Below are 14,620 nucleotides of genomic sequence, written 5' to 3'. Positions count from 1 at the left end.
CGAGTCGACCATGGGCGTTACCATAAAAACCGGGGGGCAGATGCGTTCTTATAAGCAGCTAACGTCTGTTCGTTTCAGAACACATCATAAAGGTAGCATTTCTCGTTTTGAAAAATGTGGAAGTGGTAGGATTATTTTAGTGTTGATTTATTAATTTCAATAAAATCTCTTATAGAATGCTTCGGCGAGACAAATTCTGGATTTTAACCTAACTGAAAATTAAGTATCACAATTCAAGTTTCAAGGAATGAATAAGCTCGTTCATGAATTCGCTAATAGGGCCCTTGGGGACCACACAACACAACTTCATATAATACGTCACTCGTATTGGTACCAGACTTAAAAAGATGCGTGTCAAAATACAAAGAGATAAAATCCTCTTCGATATATTGAAGGTTGAGAGACGCTACATTTGTTGTTGTTAGAAAAATGGATAAAAACGAGCTTCGTATATTGATAAAAAAAAAATTTTTGATGAAAAAATACTGGGCAAGTAAAGCAATGACTTGATGAGTGTTATTCACATTATGCTCCACCAACAAAAATGGTCTAAAGTTATCCAGGGAGAGAAATTTGGCTCTAAAGAAAAAGTGATTGCCAAGGTTGAAGCTTTTTTCGCACGCTAAGACGAATCGTTTTACAGAAAAAGTATTGAAAAGTTAGAGGACCGTTGGAATACAAATATCACTGATGAGAAATTAAATCCAATTTCTAAGAGAAAATCCGTTTTTACTGGTTAAGTCTGGGACAAGAATTGTAGAACTGTTAAAAAATTTGTGGACACATACCAACTGACAAACGCTAAACCAAACTAGTTAGAGTAGTTCAAAATCTATATTCCGTGAGCGGAAATTTTGAAATCATAGTCCAAAAATTTTTTTCATTCTAACTTTGATTAGGCACAAAGCTACGTATCTTCACTCTGAGGAAAATTTCATGGTTTATATTCAATTTAAGTAAGTTAAATAAAATTAAAAAATTAATTTATTCATCAATTGAATTATATGTATACAGGGTGATTTAAAAATTTGTACCCAGCTGTCTGAGGGTGAAGGTACCGGGTTTTTTCACCATAATTTGACCCCCCCTTCAACTTTTTTAGTAAAAGATGTACAAAAAAATGTTTTTTACAAAAATTTCACGAAATCGACTAGTGTTTTTTGAAATGATTTCACAAAATGAAATATATACAGAGTGGACAACATATTGATTGCGACTTCATTCTTTCAAATGGAACAGCCTGTATATTTTTCTATATTTGACCAGCTCTTTTTCCCCTGATTTCGAATATTTAACATATGTTTGGCCTATCTCCCTTATTCTGAGTACCACAGAGTTTCAAATTTCAAAAAAAACTTGGCAAGAAGTTTTCAAGTGGAAGGCTGCGATAATTCAAAATTCCCTTCTTTGAGTTATCTCATTGGCAACGATATATGACATTGAATGAAACTATTAATCGAATATGAACTACACAAAAGTGGAAAAATCAGAAATATTTTCACTTTATGTGAAGAACAATAAAAATAAGAAAGCTACAAGGAGAGTATATATGGAGTTGCATCCAAATCATCCAATTCCAATTTATAGTGAAAAATCCATGTCATATCGTTGCCAACGAGATAAGTCAAAAAAAGACATTTTGAGTTATTGCAGCCTACCACGTGAAAACTGCTTACTGAGCATGCCAGGTGGTTCTTGAAATTTGAAACTCTGTGGTACTCAGAATAAGAGAGATAGACCAAAAATATGTCATATATTCGAAATCAGGAGAAAAAGAGCTAGTCAAATATAGAAAAATATACAGGGTGCTCCATTTGAAAAAATGAAGTTGCAATCAATATTTTGCCCACTCAGTATATATTTTGTTTTGTGAAATCATTTTAAAAAACACTAGTCGATTTCGTGGAATTTTGTAGAAAACAGTTTTTTGTACCTCTTTCATTAACAAAGTTGAAAGGGGGTGTCAAATTATGGTGAAAAACCCGATACATTGAAAAATAAGTATATTTTATTGAATAAACTTATGGCCAAAAATGCAAATTGAAGGAGATATATCCTTCAGAAGTTGATAAAATAAAAAAAAATTCTCCGCATAACTTTCTATTTATGCACGAAATTTCAATCTGGTGACCTTCACCGTTTAGAATCTATTGCCTTAAGTTTATTCATCAAACTATACTTGTTTTTCCATGTACTATCACCCCCAAAAAGCTCGGTACACATTTTTGACTCAGCCTGTATACATACAGTGTAACAACAGCATCAGCCTAGTATGTAGGTAATTACAATGAACACAATTGCCAAAGTGATGCATTTTAATTAACTTCATTTTAATTGTTTATTGTATTTCTGCTAACCAAACAGATATACACGTGATATTTTTAGCATTTCGCTTATTTTAGAGTTATAACCCTTGTTATTCAATTAATTATTTTATTATAATTGAATGAAATGAAAATTTCGCATACAAATACATTTTGCATGCTTACTTTAACAGCATTCTTCAACGAAGAGCACACTTCCCCCACTAACTAAATGAAGACAGATGGTGAACTGAATTATTTTTCTTCCCTAACTTTAGCCGAGAAAATACAATGGGAGCAATAGGGCGAACTATCGTTAATTTTCAGTTCTTTCGAAAATTGAAATTGGCAAGGCTATTGACTATTGAAAATCGCCTACACTGCCTATAGAATCTGCATCTGTCGGAGTACTCCGAGTACTCTCAGGTTACCCCTTTGTGTCCACGCTTACAAGTTAATCTCGAGAATGTCTCCATTAATTTCCCTACAATGAGATTTTCTCGTTAGACGACTTCCACTAGTCTCCTCGCACAGGAAGCATCCAGCATGATCATTTTAATTGTCTGAACCAAGTGAATTCCTTCAATGAAAGCCCTTGCAAACATCCCTTGAAATGCCATCTCATTAGCTTTGTTGGCGTTTCACCTACCTACCCTCCTATTCACCGTGCCGGTGCACTTAAAAATTATACCTACTTCCGTTATTCGCAGACCGCCTGAAGAGTCCCATAACATCTTTCGAGCCAGAGACCGAGCCGTGAAGGAAAAGTACGTGCACAGGTCGGACCCAAATGGGGCAAAAGCCCGAGCGAAATAATCAGAAACACGAGATAGGACAGCTGCAACCTGCAAGGCATTCGAACAACACAAGGAGCAAACAGCTTTCGAGCGCAAGCGCATATTCGAAAACTTCGAATAGTTCATTTAGTGTATGCGAGTTCCGTGTAGCAGTTCTATGGTGCTGTGAGGTCCCTCTATTCTCTTTGTGTACATTTGAAAACTTGATATAAACAGTTTGTTGCTTTGATTTCAGTGTGCTTGTGACTCTGTTTGTTTTTTTCGGTAGACTGACTGGGATTCTCTCCCGACTTTTCCCGTAAAACGACACTGCCGACAACTTAAGTTTAAGTCACTTTTTTACCAGTTCATTGAATTATTGGATTTAAGGATTATTTACCCCGGATAATATTATGCTAAGTGGTAAGGACTCATTTAGTTTATATTGCGATTGTTTTGCCATTTGGAATCATTCTCATTCCACTTGCAATTTCACAAAATGAACCGTGAATGCTTAAGTACCTGCCGTCCGTTTTTTAGGAACAGGTAGAGTCTTTCGACCGTTGCTGCTGTCTTAAAGACAACTTTGGTTAAGTGGTGTGTAATAATGTGTGTAAAATAATATGAACCATCCTATGTTCTCATAGAAACCTTATTGGAAGAGTGCGGTAACATCTTTGTGCAACGTGAGATCTCTGCAGATGTTGGCCCATTCTTTAGCGAAATTTTTCGCAGTTTTGTTGCCTGAGGGTTTTTTTCGAAGAATGATCATATTGTTTTGCGATATAATACTCTAATACCTACCTTATGAAAGGGAATTACTTTCATTCACTTTCAAATGTCAACCCAAGTATTTCATATATATTCGCAGATCCTATTTTTTGCAGTGTGAATTCATACAATAAATATTTGGAATTCTTTCACGTTTTGGCAGAACTGCTCTTGAATTAATCTACAGTTGGGGGCTTTGATACTTTATTTTAGTGGTATCATTATTTTTCTTCATTGACATTTATTGATATTTATCAAAATGTGTACGGTTGGACACGAACTTTTGGAATTCGTTAGATTCTGTCAGTAAAATTTAGGTACTTTTTACCTTCTTGTTCAAAAATAATGCTTTTACATTCGAATGTTTGTTTATATCTTTCTAGATTGTACAGGAACATATCAATTGTTGACAAACAATACCTATGAATTTGTTATTTATTACCTAATTCATGCAAATAACGATGTATATTTCAGTATTTCTCACGGAAATTTTTCGAAAACGAAAATAAAATATCAATGCCTACTCTTATTAGTTTGTTATAGAAATAAATAATTCATATAAAATTTTGCTTTAATAATTTTGAATATGTTGTGTATTCTCGGAGGTTAATGAAACATTAAATAAAGTTTAATACATAAATCTATTCAGAAGGAAGATTTTGATTTATAATGATTGAATTGAATTTTAAATTGAACACGTCTCTACAAGTTATTCAATTACAAAAGAATAACAAACGTTCGTATTGCATTATCTTACAGGTATACTGGATATTTGTAGAAGAACCTCATTTTTTTATGAAAAAGGGAAAGGCTGATTCTTCAATCATGAAATTTTAATTACTCTTCAAAAAACTATACGATCTTGAAATGCTTAAGATTCTGAGTACACGACCATGAAATAAGAGATTTTACGTTTTTTCAGCAAATAATAGAATTCACTGAACCACTTCAACAACGAAATTCTCTCATCGCTGAATAATTAAAAACCTCACTTTTCTAAATTAATGTACATAATTTTATTACTTACGTTTGTTATGGAATGAGGAACGCACACATACATAAAATAAACTGTTGAAGTCTTAAAGATTATTTATTACACTTTCATATTCATTTTCGTTTCATATTCTCATTAAATAATTTCATTACTCTTCTATTCGTTTTGAGGATATGAAGCGTTGAGCGTATATTTTGATTCTTTATTCCGTAATAGATTATAATTTTCATTTTATCATTCTTTTATGAAATTCAATTTCATTCAGGAATGGTGGTTTATTCTTTATTGAATAAGCTGAAGATTGGTACTTTTCAACTAGCATTAGTTTGTGTTTTTATTCATATGAAATAGTCTCTTTTTCCAGAGAAAGTTTTATTAGGGGATGAAAACAAATCTGACATTTATGCCTAATAAATCTCATCATACATGGTGTCTCGTTCTCCCTCAGATCAATAAAAACTGTTTAATTGTTTGTGGTTTACTCTTTCATGATCATGGTGCTATGAGAAAAATATCCTATCGAAGCGAAGATCTATTTTCCCAATCTGATCGAGATGAGGCATGTTTATGGGTGTAAACAAACCTTCATTTTATTATGCACATCCGCTAACCATAATATGTATCCCCATTTACCCTATGGTAGGGTGATGAAAGTGCGCACGTGTCAAGCACATGGCTTTTTCACGACCATAAATAATTTTGGGGATAAAATAAATATTTTCGACAATCGGTTTGGGCTTCATTGTATTAGAATTTCAAGGTATCAATACGTCATCTATCATTTAATGTCAACTTAACTTTCATGGGATAATAAAAAGGGAAGTATAATGCATAAATGAAAGAATATGTTGTGATGATTCTATGGGATGAAAATCCACGCCGGTAAGGTTAGCTCCCGGCCGGCCAGCTCCACGGGCACCATTCATTCCACCACGGTCAAACACACTTTCGTCATTTTCGATATTTGAATTGAATTTCTAGATGCGTGAATGTAATAAATTGAGGTTCATCTTATAGAGAAATGAAAGATCAAGCGAGTAGTAATTTTTCGTTTACATAAGCTACATATAGGGATCAATTTTAGGATGGAATTGAAGAATTTCATGCCGGCCGAAGAGATTTTCGTGATTTTTATATTTTCCGAATGAGCGGCCAAAGATGAAATTTAGTCCATGGTATGAAGGATTGAAAAAGCCATAAAAATAGAAATTTTCGTTCGCATTGGTTAACCCTATGGCCCCAGCTCTACGACCTGAATAGTCTGATATCGTGCCTGCCGGATAGTCTTTCGTGTTTTTTATGTTCTTCGAATAAGCGGCCAAAGATGAAATTTAACCCATGGTATGAAGGATTGTAAATGCCATAAATATTGAAATTTTTGTTCACATTGGGTACCCCTAAGGCCCCAGCTCCACGACCTGAATAGTATGATATCGCGCCGGCCGGATAGTTTTTCGTGTTTTTCATGTTTTTCGAATGAGCGGCCAAAGATGAAATTTAGTCCATGTTATGAAGGATTGAAAAAGCCATAACTATTGAAATTTTCGTTCACATTGGTTACCCCTAAGGCCCCAGCTCCACGACATGAATTGTATGATATCATGCCGGCCGGATAGTTTTTCGTGTTTTTCATGTTCTTCGAATAAGCGGCCAAAGATGAAATTTAGTCCATGTTATGAAGGATTGAAAAAGCCATAAATATTGAAATTTTCGTTCACATTGGGTACCCCTAAGGCCCCAGCTCCACGACCTGAATAGTATGATATCGTGCCGGCCGGATAGTATTTCATGTTTTTCGAATAAGCGGCCAAAGATGAAATTTAGTCCATGTTATGAAGGATTGAAAAAGCCATAACTATTGAAATTTTCGTTCTCATTGGTTAACCCTATGGCCCCAGCACCACGACCTGAATTGTATGATATCATGCCGGCCGGATAGTTTTTCGTGTTTTTTATGTTCTTCGAATAAGCGGCCAAAGATGAAATTTAATCCATGTTATGAAGGATTGAAAAAGCCATAAATATTGTTTTTTTGGTTCACATTGGGTACCTCTAAAGGCCCAGCTCCACGACTTGAATTGTATGATGTCATGCCGGCCGGATAGTTTTTCGAGTTTTTCATGTTTTTCGAATGAGCGGCCAAAGATGAAATTTAGTCCATGTTATGAAGGATTGAAAAAGCCATAACTATTGAAATTTTCGTTCACATTGGTTAACCCTATGGCCCCAGCACCACGCCCTGAATAGTATGATATCGTGCCGGCCGGATAGTTTTTCGTGTGTTTTATGTTCTTCGAATAAACGGCCAAAGATGAAAAATAGTCCATATTATGAAGGATTGAAAAAGCCATAACTATTGAAATTTTCGTTCACATTGGTTAACCCTATGGCCGCAGCCCCACGCCCTGAATAGTATGATATCGTGCCGGCCGGATAGTTTTTCGTGTGTTTTATGTTCTTCGAATAAACGGCCAAAGATGAAATTTAGTCCATGTTATGAAGGATTGAAAAAGCCATAACTATTGAAATTTTCGTTCACATTGGTTAACCCTATGGCCCCAGCCCCACGCCCTGAATAGTATGATATCGTGCCGGCCGGATAGTTTTTCGTGTTTTTTATGTTCTTCGAATAAGCGGCCAAAGATGAAATTTAGTCCATGGTATGAAGGATTGAAAAAGCCATAAATATTGTTTTTTTTGGGTCACATTGGGTACCTCTAAAGGCCCAGCTCCACGACTTGAATTGTATGATGTCATGCCGGCCGGATAGTTTTTCGTGTTTTTCATGTTTTTCGAATGAGCGGCCAAAGATGAAATTTAGTCCATGTTATGAAGGATTGAAAAAGCCATAACTATTGAAATTTTCGTTCACATTGGTTAACCCTATGGCCCCAGCACCACGCCCTGAATAGTATGATATCGTGCCGGCCGGATAGTTTTTCGTGTTTTTTATGTTCTTCGAATAAGCGGCCAAAGATGAAATTTAGTCCATGGTATGAAGGATTGAAAAAGCCATAAATATTGTTTTTTTGGTTCACATTGGGTACCTCTAAAGGCCCAGCTCCACGACTTGAATTGTATGATGTCATGCCGGCCGGATAGTTTTTCGTGTTTTTCATGTTTTTCGAATGAGCGGCCAAAGATGAAATTTAGTCCATGTTATGAAGGATTGAAAAAGCCATAACTATTGAAATTTTCGTTCACATTGGTTAACCCTATGGCCCCAGCACCACGACCTGAATAGTATGATATCGTGCCGGCCGGATAGTTTTTCGTGTTTTTTATGTTCTTCGAATAAGCGGCCAAAGATGAAATTTAGTCCATGGTATGAAGGATTGAAAAAGCCATAAATATCGAAATTTTCATTCACTTTGGTTGCCCAAAGGGCCCAGCTCCACGACCAGAATAGTATGATATCATGCCGGCCGGATAGTTTTTCGTGTTTTTCATGTTTTTCGAATATGCGGCCAAAGATAAAATTTAGTCCATGGTATGGAGGATTGAAAAAGCCATAAATATTGTTTTTTTGGTTCACATTGGGTACCTCTTAAGGCCCAGCTCCACGACTTGAATTGTATGATATCATGCCGGTGGGATAGTTTATCGTGTTTTTCATGTTTTTCGAATGAGCGGCCAAAGATGAAATTCAGTCCATGTTATGAAGGATTGAAAAAGCCATAAATATTGAAATTTTCATTCACTTTGGTTACCCCGAACGGCCCAGCTCCAAGACCTGAATAGTAAGATATCGTGCCCGCCGGATAGTTTTTCGTGTTTTTTATTTTCTTCGAATATGCGGCCAAAGATGAAATTTAGTCCATGTTATGAAGGATTGAAAAAGTCATAAATATTGAAATTTTCGTTCACATTGGTTAACCCTATGGCCCCAGCTCCACGACCTGAATAGTCTGATATCCTGCCGGCCGGATAGTATTTCATGTTTTTCATGTTTTTCGAATAAGCGGCCAAAGATGAAATTTAATCCATGTTATGGAGGATTGAAAAAGACATAACTATTGAAATTTTCGTTCACATTGGTTAACCCTATGGCCCCAGCACCACGACCTGAATAGTCTGATATCGTGCCGGCCGGATAGTATTTCATGTTTTTCATGTTTTTCGAATAAGCGGCCAAAGATGAAATTTAGTCCATGTTATGGAGGATTGAAAAACCCATAACTTTTGAAATTTTCGTTCACATTGGTTAAATGAAATTTAGTCCATGTTATGGAGGATTGAAAAAGCCATAACTTTTGAAATTTTCGTTCACATTGGTTAACCCTATGGCCCCAGCACCACGACCTGAATAGTCTGATATCGTGCCGGCCGGATAGTATTTCATGTTTTTCATGTTTTTCGAATAAGCGGCCAAAGATGAAATTTAGTCCATGTTATGGAGGATTGAAAAAGCCATAACTTTTGAAATTTTCGTTCACATTGGTTAAATGAAATTTAGTCCATGTTATGGAGGATTGAAAAAGCCATAACTTTTGAAATTTTCGTTCACATTGGTTAACCCTATGGCCCCAGCACCACGACCTGAATAGTCTGATATCGTGCCGGCCGGATAGTATTTCATGTTTTTCGAATAAGCGGCCAAAGATGAAATTTAGGCCATGTCATGGAGGATTGAAAAAGCCATAACTTTTGAAATTTTCGTTCACATTGGTTAACCCTATGGCCCCAGCACCACGACCTGAATAGTCTGATATCGTGCCGGCCGGATAGTATTTCATGTTTTTCATGTTTTTCGAATAAGCGGCCAAAGATGAAATTTAGTCCATGTTATGGAGGATTGAAAAAGCCATAACTTTTGAAATTTTCGTTCACATTGGTTAAATGAAATTTAGTCCATGTTATGGAGGATTGAAAAAGCCATAACTTTTGAAATTTTCGTTCACATTGGTTAACCCTATGGCCCCAGCACCACGACCTGAATAGTCTGATATCGTGCCGGCCGGATAGTATTTCATGTTTTTCATGTTTTTCGAATAAGCGGCCAAAGATGAAATTTAGTCCATGTTATGGAGGATTGAAAAAGCCATAACTATTGAAATTTTCGTTCACATTGGTTAACCCTATGGCCCCAGCACCACGACCTGAATAGTCTGATATCGTGCCGGCCGGATAGTTTTTCGTGTTTTTTATTTTCTTCGAATATGCGGCCAAAGATGAAATTTAGTCCATGTTATGAAGGATTGAAAAAGCCATAACTATTGAAATTTTCGTTCACATTGGTTAACCCTATGGCCCCAGCACCACGACCTGAATAGTCTGATATCGTGCCGGCCGGATAGTATTTCATGTTTTTCATGTTTTTCGAATAAGCGGCCAAAGATGAAATTTAGTCCATGTTATGGAGGATTGAAAAAGCCATAACTTTTGAAATTTTCGTTCACATTGGTTAAATGAAATTTAGTCCATGTTATGGAGGATTGAAAAAGCCATAACTTTTGAAATTTTCGTTCACATTGGTTAACCCTATGGCCCCAGCACCACGACCTGAATAGTCTGATATCGTGCCGGCCGGATAGTATTTCATGTTTTTCATGTTTTTCGAATAAGCGGCCAAAGATGAAATTTAATCCATGTTATGGAGGATTGAAAAAGACATAACTATTGAAATTTTCGTTCACATTGGTTAACCCTATGGCCCCAGCACCACGACCTGAATAGTCTGATATCGTGCCGGCCGGATAGTATTTCATGTTTTTCATGTTTTTCGAATAAGCGGCCAAAGATGAAATTTAATCCATGTTATGGAGGATTGAAAAAGCCATAACTTTTGAAATTTTCGTTCACATTGGTTAACCCTATGGCCCCAGCACCACGACCTGAATAGTCTGATATCGTGCCGGCCGGATAGTATTTCATGTTTTTCATGTTTTTCGAATAAGCGGCCAAAGATGAAATTTAATCCATGTTATGAAGGATTGAAAAAGCCATAACTATTGAAATTTTCGTTCACATTGGTTAACCCTATGGCCCCAGCACCACGACCTGAATAGTCTGATATCGTGCCGGCCGGATAGTATTTCATGTTTTTCATGTTTTTCGAATAAGCGGCCAAAGATGAAATTTAGTCCATGTTATGGAGGATTGAAAAAGCCATAACTTTTGAAATTTTCGTTCACATTGGTTAAATGAAATTTAGTCCATGTTATGGAGGATTGAAAAAGCCATAACTTTTGAAATTTTCGTTCACATTGGTTAACCCTATGGCCCCAGCACCACGACCTGAATAGTCTGATATCGTGCCGGCCGGATAGTATTTCATGTTTTTCGAATAAGCGGCCAAAGATGAAATTTAGTCCATGTAATGGAGGATTGAAAAAGCCATAACTTTTGAAATTTTCGTTCACATTGGTTAACCCTATGGCCCCAGCACCACGACCTGAATAGTCTGATATCGTGCCGGCCGGATAGTATTTCATGTTTTTCATGTTTTTCGAATAAGCGGCCAAAGATGAAATTTAGTCCATGTTATGGAGGATTGAAAAAGCCATAACTTTTGAAATTTTCGTTCACATTGGTTAACCCTATGGCCCCAGCACCACGACCTGAATAGTATGATATCGTGCCGGCCGGATAGTATTTCATGTTTTTCATGTTTTTCGAATAAGCGGCCAAAGATGAAATTTAGTCCATGTTATGGAGGATTGAAAAAGCCATAACTTTTGAAATTTTCGTTCACATTGGTTAACCCTATGGCCCCAGCACCACGACCTGAATAGTCTGATATCGTGCCGGCCGGATAGTATTTCATGTTTTTCATGTTTTTCGAATAAGCGGCCAAAGATGAAATTTAGTCCATGTTATGGAGGATTGAAAAAGCCATAACTATTGAAATTTTCGTTCACATTGGTTAACCCTATGGCCCCAGCACCACGACCTGAATAGTCTGATATCGTGCCGGCCGGATAGTTTTTCTTGTTTTTCATGTTCTTCGAATAGACGGCCAAAAATGAAATTTAGTCCATTTATGAAGGATTGAAAAAGCCATAAATATAGTTTTTTTCGTTCACATTGGGTACCTCTAAATGCCCAGCACCACGACCTGAATAGTATGATATCGTGCCGGCCGGATAGTTTTTCGTGTTTTTCATGTTTTTCGAATAAGCGGCCAAAGATGAAATTTAGTCCATGTTATGAGGGATTGAAAAAGCCATAAATATTGTTTTTTTCGTTCACATGGGGTATCTCTAAGGGCCCAGCTCCACGACTTGAATTGTATGATATCATGCCGGTCGGATAGTTTTTGTATATTGTCAGTGGAAATTGCGTGTCATTCTATTTGGAATACAACGATAGCACATACTTGTTTTTTTTATTGATAACAACAAAAACATTAACATTTTGTGACTTCTTTCACATTATTTAATAATCCTTTAAAAAATTTAATGTCTGTACAAACTCCACATATCAGAAGTAGATTTTTATTCTATTCTATTTGGAATACAAAGAAAGCACATACTTGTTTTTTTTTATTGATAACAACAAAAACATTAACATTTTGTGACTTCTTTTACATTACTTAATAATCCTTCAAAAAATTAAATGTCTGTACAAACTCCACATATCAGAAGTAGATGAATTTTTTGATTTAAAAACTCGATGTTTTTTATAAGAAAAAACTTATTATAAATGTTTTTTCGTTTTTTGAATTGCATAGTAAGTGTTTTGGTTGCAATTCATACTTCACAAAATGTCAAGGGCGGATTTACGAGAGGGGGGGTAATGGGGGTAATTATCCCCCCATGAATATCGAAACCCTGAAAAAATGTTACGGAACTTGGTGCACATAAAATATATATCATGCAATAATTTCAAATTACTAATTTCCCAAATATTACAATCAATGACAACTTCCTAAATACGTTATAAGCAAAAACCTTTCATCACAAATTAAACTGAAAAAACGGGAAACCTATAGCTATTGTAGTTTTCGAAATATCGCTCGATCAGCCAGAAAACGGACCAAGTGAATATCTTAATCTGTATTTTGTTACAAAAATGCTTCTATTAGGACGTTCTGGTTTCACCGACGATCTCTCGGATTGCTCTGAATCGTTTGTTTTTGTTTATTACATCCAGATGAAGGAGAATAAATAAATATTCGTCGGACTCTTTGACGGCTGGATATTTCAGTGCCACAGATGAATAATTGCACACACTTGCCGAATCTTATCGATATCATACTATTCAGGTCGTGGAGCTGGGGGCCTTAGGGGTAACCAATGTGAACGAAAATTTCAATATTTATGGCTTTTTCAATCCTTCAAAACATGGACTAAATTTCATCTTTGGCCGCTTGTTCGAAAAACATGAAAAACTATCCGGCCGGCACGATATCATACTATTCAGGTCGTAGAGCTGGGCCCTTGGGGTTAACCAAAGTGAATGAAAATTTCAATATTCATGGCTTTCTCAATTCTTCATAACATGGACCAAATTTCATCTTTGGCCGCTCATTCGAAAAACATGAAAAACACGAAAAACTATCTGGCCGGCATGATATCATACAATTCAAGTCGTGGAGCTGGGCTTTTAGAGGTAACCAATGTGAACGAAAATTTCACTATTTATGGCTTTTTCAATCCTTCATAACATGGGCTAAATTTTATCCTTGGCCGCTTATTCGAAGAACATAAAAACCACGAAAAACTATCCGGCCGGCATAACATCATACAATTCAAGTCGTGGAGCTGGGCCTTTAGAGGTACCCACTGTGAACCAAAAAAACAATATTTATGGATTTTTCAATCCTTCATAACATGGACTAAATTTCATCTTTGGCCGCTTATTCGAAAAACATGAGAAACTATCCGGCCGGCATGACATCATTCAATTCAAGTCGTGGAGCTGGGCCTTTATAGGTACCCAATGTGAACCAAAAAAACAATATTTATGGCTTTTTCAATCCTTCATAACATTAACTAAATTTCATCTTTGGCCGCTCATTCGAAAAACATGAAAAACACGAAAAACTACCAGGCCGGCATGACATCATACAATTCAAGTCGTGGAGCTGGGCCTTTAGAGGTACCCAATGTGTACCAAAAATTCAATATTTACGGCTTTTTCAATCCTTCATACCATGGACTAAATTTCATCTTTGGCCGCTTATTCGAAGAACATAAAAAACACGAAAAACTATCCGGCCGGCACGATATCATACTATTCAAGTCGTGGGGCTGGGGCCATAGGGTTAACCAATGTGAACGAAAATTTCAATAGTTATGGCTTTTCCAATCCTTCATAACATGGACTAAATTTCATCTTTGGCCGCTTATTCGAAAAACATGAAAAACTATCCGGCCGGCATGATATCTTACAATTCATGTCGTGGAGCTGGGGCCTTAGGGGTAACCAATGTGAACCAAAAAAACAATATTTATGGCTTTTTCAACCCTTCATGCAATGGCCTGAATTTTGTCTTTGGCCGCATATTCGAAAAACATCAAAAACACGAAAAACTATCCGGCCGGCACGATATCATACTATTCAGGTCGTGGTGCTGGGGCCATAGGGTTAACCAATGTGAACAAAAATTTCAATAGTTATGGCTTTTTCAATCCTTCATAACATGGACTAAATTTCATCTTTGGCCGCTTATTCGAAAAACATGAAAAACATGAAATACTATCCGGCCGGCACGATATCATACAATTCAGGTCGTGGTGCTGGGGCCATAGGGTTAACCAATGTGAACAAAAATTTCAATAGTTATGGCTTTTTCAATCCTTCATAACATGGACTAAATTTCATCTTTGGCC

The 14,620-nt window shown here is 36.4% G+C and overlaps 1 protein-coding gene across 1 annotated transcript in view; it reads left to right on the top strand.

Annotated features, from left to right (window-relative positions):
• Nucleotides 1–3,218: 3,218 nt before the first annotated feature.
• LOC123681355 (rho guanine nucleotide exchange factor 10) overlaps nucleotides 3,219–14,620 on the top strand; it is a 112,381-nt gene continuing 100,979 nt past the window's right edge. Inside the window, exon 1 of the mRNA XM_045619723.1 lies at nucleotides 3,219–3,502. The gene's annotated coding sequence lies outside the window, so the exon portion shown is untranslated. The remainder of the gene's footprint in view (nucleotides 3,503–14,620) is intronic.

The sequence above is a fragment of the Harmonia axyridis genome, chromosome 5, assembly GCF_914767665.1.
Source record: "Harmonia axyridis chromosome 5, icHarAxyr1.1, whole genome shotgun sequence".
Lineage (NCBI taxonomy): Eukaryota > Metazoa > Arthropoda > Insecta > Coleoptera > Coccinellidae > Harmonia > Harmonia axyridis.
This window is presented reverse-complemented; position numbering and strand designations above follow the sequence as displayed.